At 40.7% G+C, this 7072-nt stretch overlaps 1 pseudogene; it reads left to right on the top strand.

The window, feature by feature from the left end:
* The first annotated feature begins 5157 nt into the window (after nucleotides 1-5157).
* LOC110333427 lies at nucleotides 5158-5477 on the top strand (annotated as a pseudogene).
* Nucleotides 5478-7072: the final 1595 nt, after the last annotated feature.

Below are 7072 nucleotides of genomic sequence, written 5' to 3'. Positions count from 1 at the left end.
AAATTGTGATTTCACACTTGGATGTGAAACCTATAATGAGACTTTTGAGACTGTACCTTGTTTACCAATTCCTAATTGTATGAAAATTCACAGAGATAAAGATCAATTTTGGAATAGTAAGGCTACTGAGTACCCTACTTGGCAGGATTGTAGATGTACTCGTTCACCCTCAGTTTCTCATCCTAGAGGAACTCAAGATGCAGTGACAGGTTTTTCTGTCTCAGATCTGGATTTTGATTACACTCCTTTTTTAAGTATTACTCAGATTCTCGATTTAATGGGTTTGATCCCGATATGGGGGGCGAGCCTGTAAGATATTTCATTCTAGCTTTCGTAGCTCCAATATGGGTTGGACATTCTGTTGTATATAAAACTACTGCTATTCAACCAGATTTGTTTAGACTTGCTGCTATTGCTAATTGGATTTTTTTAGAGAAACCCAAAGCTCAGGCCAACTCCCCTATAGCTGTGAAAGCTTGTGTTCCTTACCCATATGCTATGTTGTTGGGTAGTTTTGACAGAGTTAAGATCACCAACCTTGGCAAATCTTTTCATAGTCATTGTAATTCTTGTCAATTAACTAATTGTGTAGATCCAAATTTAGATAAGGAATCTGCTGTTATGATTTTGTTAAAGAGACCTGCTTATGTTCTGCTGCTTGTAGATTTAGGAAGTGATCCTTGGTTTGAGAATTCAGGAACGCAAACTTTAAAAAGATTGAATGAACTTATTAGAACAAAGAGATTTGTTGCAGTTCTGATTTTAGGGATCACTGCTTTAATTGCAATTTTAACTTCTTTTGCATTATCTGCCACAGCTTTAGTTCAGCAGCTGCATACCGCTCATTTTGTTCATGAGATGCATAGGAATGTTTCCGTAGCTTTGTCAGAGCTACATATTATAGATAAGAAATTGAAGGCAAACATTAATGCTTTAGAAGTAGTTTTAGCAATGGGACAGGATATTGCAAATATTAAAGTTAGGTTAGCTACTAAATGTCATGCTTCATTTCAATATATTTGTGTCACACCATTACCTTATAATACAACCATTTATTGGGAAAAGACTAAGGCTCTTTTGCAGGGAGTGTGAAAAGATACAGATGTTTCACATGGAGCAATTAAAGACAGAAATTTCAGATATTAGCAGAAGTCATTTGAATACTTGGGACATTGATGAATTGGCCAGCAATTTAAAAAATAATCTTAGTGCATTGAATCCCTTGGATTGGGTTCAGTATATAATCTTGCTTGCTGTTATCCTTGGCATTATTTTGTTAGTAATTGTTGTTTCCACTCATCTTTAGAGTTCTTCTGAGATCTGTAGCTACAGTGAAGCAGGACATTCTGGAACTTTGTCTGAAAAATAAAAAAGGGGGAAATGCCACACCTACTCCAGTGAAAACCACGTGACAGCCCCAAAAGCTTGGACACAGTCCTAAGGCAAAAAGTTTCACAGAAACTTAGTCTCCTGGAGTCTTGGCATCCTGTAGCATGAATGCTCCAAACTTGTCCCTATGTCCATCAGTGAATAGATCTGTCAGCTTTCCTTCAATATTGTTTTATTATAAGTGCCTCTAAGGAATGATTTTGACAAATAGCTAAGTTAGATTATCCTCCACCAGTGTTCCAATATCCTAGGAAATCATTGAGCCAACCTTGGGTTTTAAATTTAGTAAGAATGCTACTTATTCAGATGAAATGCCTCCACTGTAGGTAGTGAAAGAAATCAGGCATTACAATTTACTGGAAAAAAGCTAGAAATCTCAGGGCTAGTTCTACAAAGTAAACTTAGAATAACAAGCCCTTGTTCTTGGCTTCTAAGATTAAGCTGACCTTAGGTGGGGCTGTTTTTGTTGTTGTTTTGTTTTGTTTTGTTTTAAAGTATCTTTTTTTTTTTTTAGAGATGTGTTTATTTATTATATTTAAGTACACTGTAGCTGTCTTCAGACACTCCAGAAGAGGGTGTCAGATCTTGTTACAGATGGTTGTGAGCCACCATGTGGTTGCTGGGNTGTAGCTGTCTTCAGACACTCCAGAAGAGGGTGTCAGATCTTGTTACAGATGGTTGTGAGCCACCATGTGGTTGCTGGGATTTGAACTCCGGATCTTTGGAAGAGCAGTCGGGTGTTCTTACCTGCTGAGCCATCTCACTAGCCCTGTTTTTTTTTTTTATTTTTTATTCAAGTTGTAAACACCACCAGGTTCCCTCTAGATTTTATGTATGCATTCCTCTGTTTTGTGTAAAGAGTCATTTTGTATCGGGTAACCTCACTGTACCTTGGATGACCTTAATGTATCACTTAACTTCCTTGTTTTCTTCTGTAATATAAGTCTGATGCTCGCTTTGAGAAATTACACTCAATTTCAACACTCTCTCTGGTGTTTATGTCTGTTTGTCACTCACCACTGACTCCTTGCCCACCTGAGTACAAGAACCCTGGTTCTCCCATGGGTTGAGGGACCGACTGAATCCAGTCCGTGGCACCTCCCCAATTTGCCTAGCAGCACCACAGCTGCCTGCACTTCCCACCTTTGGCACCACAGCTGTCTAAATGCTTCCATTTCTGTGTGGGATGAAGTTTTGTCTTGTTTAACCAAAACAGAAACGGAACACAGCTGCTTCAAGTGGGTGTTTACCGAGATGCTACATTTTAAAGGGAAGAATTTAGTCCTTGAAGCCTGGAGTCCTAAAATCCAGGATGGAGCCAGGAACACAGTGAGTGTACTACCAGGTACTCTGTGGCATGCACCTCTGGTCCCAGAACTCTGGAGGCAAATGCAGTTTGAGACTAACCTGGTCTACAGAGTGAATTCTAGAATAGCCAAGACTACACAGAGAAATCTTGTCTTGAAAAGAAACAAAATGAAACAAACAAATAAATATAAAAACCAGAATGGAAGGAAAGGAAAGAAGCTGAGGGAACTGGCCTAGTGGTGGTCCTCAGATGGTAGGAATGATATCCTTACTTCAATTCCTGAAGAGAACAAACTCCCAAAAGCTGTCCTCTGATGGCCATGTGACTATCACAGTAATGTCCATACCTCATTTACATAAAATAAAACAATCATCTAAATTTTCTTTTAAAAGAAGGCAACCAAGTTCTGTGAGGGCTAAAGTTACATTTTAAGTTTCAATTACTGTGCTTATAAAACAAGAATGCCTCGAACCTGTAAGCCTCACTTGCTCAAGGACAGGTAACTTCCTGGAATGCTGGCTGCTGTTGTTCATGGAAGATAATAAGCCGTGTATTTTCACTTCTGTAAGCAAGGTTGGTACAGTATGTGCTTGATCACATGTAGGTGGGACATATGGAGGCAGGAAGTACATCAGGATGTTTGCTTGCTCCGACTGAATGAAGGCAGTAAGTTCAAACTTTGTGGGTTTTCCCTTTATAAGCACCAGAGTAATGAACATAATTCAGGATTATTCTCTGAGAATCCAAAACCAATGCTGAAACATAGTCCTTGATGTAACATGGAAACACTTCAAGAAACCCCTCAGAGCTGTTACATGCTTGGTTTTTAATTACTTTTTGGTAACTGCATGTTCAGAGAAGGTTTATGTTGCCACATTATTTTGTTTTGGTTTTTTCTTTTCTTTCTTTCTTTTTTTTTTAAGGTTCTTTTTTTTACAATGGCATCGGATCCCATTACAAATGGTTGTGAACCACCATGTGGTTCCTGGGAATTGAACTCAGGACCTCTGGAAGAGCAGTCAGTGCTCTTAACTGCTGAGCCATCTCTCTAGCCCAGTTTTTTTAATTTTCAAGACAGGTTTCTCTGTGTAGTTCAGCCTGTCCCAGAGCTCACTCTGTAGACCAGGCTGGCCTCAAACTCACAGAAATCCATGTAGGTGCCTTTCCTCTTGGGTGCTAGGATTAAAGGGGCTCACTGCTACCATCTAGCTGCCACATTTGTTTCCAACCTTTGTGTAAATTTTTCCTGGGGAGATTAACAAATATCTATTCATCCCAGATAGAGCAGCAGTGTCAAACCAAAGCAAAGGATTCACCCCAAATCTAGTTTGGTGAACCAGTGAATTGAATTGGGCTCACTTACGGGGATGCAGGTGAAGAATTATTTACAGGATCATTTATAAATGAAAAAAAATGTCCTTTCTTTCAGTAAGGACAGATTGGTCATATATCCCCAGAATGAGGTAGGCCCTCATAAATCCCCAAACACTCATACTCCATAACGGAATATGTTAATGGGCCCAATGTTATGTTAGTCACAGTTACTGAATTATGTATCATAAGTATTATGAATTATAAATCACAGCTACTATTTAATGTAGTTAATTACAGCTGTATCTATCTATCTATCTATCTATCTATCTATCTATTTATTTATTGGTTATTTGAGAGAGTTTCATTCTGTAGCCTTGGCAGACCTGGAACTTGCCCTATAGACCTGGCTGGCTTCAAAGTCAGAGATTTGCCCACCTCTGCCTCCTGAGTGCTGGTATTAAAGATGGCTACCATGACCAGCTGCTGCTGCTGCTGCTAGAAATTTAAGAGGACAAAGGCCTTGTAGTGTTCAGAAACTATTTGTGTGAGTGTTTGGTGTGTGTGTATGCTCATATTTGTACATATGCTCATATTTGTACGTATGCATGGGTCTGTGTGCACATGTGTGTATGTGCATGTGCAAGCCAGATGTTGATACTTGGTGTCTTCCTCAGTCACTCTCAATTTATTGAGACAGGCGTCTCTCAGAAACCAGAGCTCTCTAGTCTGCTTGACACCTGCCTCTGCTTCCCAGGTGCTGTAAATTCAGGCTGCCATCCCATCTATCCAGCTTTTACATGGGTTTTGGGAGCCTGAAGGTCTGTCTTCACTCTTACACAGCAGAAGTTTTCTCCACAGGCTTACCTCCCCAGCCACTACAGGATTCCTTCTCACAACAGCAATTTCATATTCAGTTATGAGACCCCATGTAGGGTCACAATCCACAGTTTAAGAAGTTGTATTCTGCCCACTGGCTGCTCCGAAAAGTCATCATTGCATTGTTCCCGGGTCTTGCTCCGACCTCACTGCAGCCACCTTTGCAGCCCTCAGCCACCTCCAACGCAGACTCTGGCAGTTTCCTCACCAGAGTTCTCTAACTCAAATAATTCCTCACTCGCTGCATCTGACCATCAGCATGCCCCACCATGTCCGATGTGGCAGTGAACACCAGCTCCAAGAAGGAGAAGGAAGTTGTAGAGGAGGCAGAGAGTGGAAGAGATGCACCTGAAAATGAGAATGCTCAAAATGAGGAAAATGGGGAGCAGGAGGCTGACAATGAAGTAGATGAAGAAGAGGAAGAGGTGGAGAGGAAGAGGAGGAGGAGGAGGAAGGTGACTGTGAGGAAGAGGATGGAGATGAAGATGAGGAGGCTGAGGCTCCTATGGGCAAGCGGGTAGCTGAGGATGATGAGGATGATGATGTCGACACCAAGAAGCAGAAGACTGAGGAGGAGGAGGATGACTAGACAGCAAGAGGAAATGCCAACCTTACGCACCATGACCTATTCACCCTCCACTTCCCGTCTCAGAATTTAATCGTGGTCACCTTTGAGTAGAGAAGCAGGCCCTGCCTGCCCACAGCCTGCAATGCCACCCACAGATGACCCCACCAAAACCACATGAATTAGCAACGTGGGAGGAAAAACGAACTAGAACTTCACAGACCCTGCTTTTTTTTCTTAAAAATACTTTAAAAGGACATTTTGTTTGTATTTTTTATTTACATTTTATATTTTTGTACATATTGTTAGGGGTCAGCCATTTTTAATGAAATGGGTAACCAGCCCAGCCTTCAGAGCATTTCTGTCCTACTTCAGGCTTTACTTGTGGTATGACCATTATAATCTCAAAGGAGAAAAAAAAACTTGTAAAACAAAAACAACAACAACAATCTTATTCCAAGCACTACAGTAAATTTCTATGTATGTACCTAGCTGTACTATAAGTTTTGTACTAGATGGTTAAAAACACCAAAGATAAAAAGGGTTTTGGTTTTGTTTTTTTGTTTTTGGTCTATGAAATTGCTGTTTGTTTGTTTGTTTGTTTGGCCCGTTTGATGTATTGTGAAACAATGTCCAACAATAAAAAGGAATTTTATTTTGCTGAGTTGTTCTAACAAAAAAAAAGTTGTATTCTAAAGTACATAGAACAAAATAAATAAATGGGTAAGTATATGGAAGAAGCAGACATGGTGCTATACTCCTAGAATTCCAGCACTTGGGAGGGGCAGGCAGGAAGGCTAGGAGTTCAAGGCAGCCTCAGCTTGAGAGGGTTTAAGGCCAGCCTGGAGTAAATGAGAACAAAAATAATAATAAAACAAAACAAAGGACATAGGAAAATGTGTGTTATATTTCTTTTGTGATGTTTATATATTCAATATTGGAGACTGAACCCAGAGTCTTGCAAATACTAGGCAAGCACACTACCATTGAGCTATATCCCAGAACTGTTGCAAGTTTAAGATGAAAATATACGAAATGTATCCTACCTGCAAGCTAGGTCAGCCTAGGACAGTGTCGTGGATGCTAACACATGACACAGGCTCAGGAGGGAAACGAAAGACTTCATATGAGCACATCAGTGTTTGGGTGATATTAGGTGGAGAGGGGACAGCTGTCTAGGGCAGTAGGTTGCATTATAGCAGAGCAACCTTGAGGCTGGAAGGTTCTAATCTACAATGGGAAGTGAGATAACACTTCTTCAGCATCTTACAGAAAGACTTCTGTCCTGTATGGCAGAGAGAAATGTTGCTCTACCCTCGCAAGCTGTTCACATTGTGAACATCCCTAAAATGACAGACAAGAAGACAGTGTCACTGCCTTCAGTGTCATCACTGCCCAAACTGATGCTGAAGGGGTCTGTCTATTGCCGTGACCAACCTTCCATGTGCTCCTTAGTCCTTTGGAACCAGTTCATAGAAAGAGTGTGGAAGACTTTGGTACTTTAGGCTAGAAAAGCCCTTGCATATTGTAAGCAGAGCTTAGTGGGGTCCTGCCAAGGACTGGCCTTGGCTTACAGAGGGTTCCTGAGAGAAGAGGTGTTTAAGTGTGGTGGAAAATGA

The sequence above is a fragment of the Mus pahari genome, chromosome 15 (genome assembly GCF_900095145.1).
Source record: "Mus pahari chromosome 15, PAHARI_EIJ_v1.1, whole genome shotgun sequence".
Classification (NCBI taxonomy): Eukaryota; Metazoa; Chordata; class Mammalia; order Rodentia; family Muridae; genus Mus; species Mus pahari.
The sequence above is the reverse complement of the archived record's forward strand: the minus strand, read 5'-3'. Positions and strand labels throughout refer to the sequence as shown.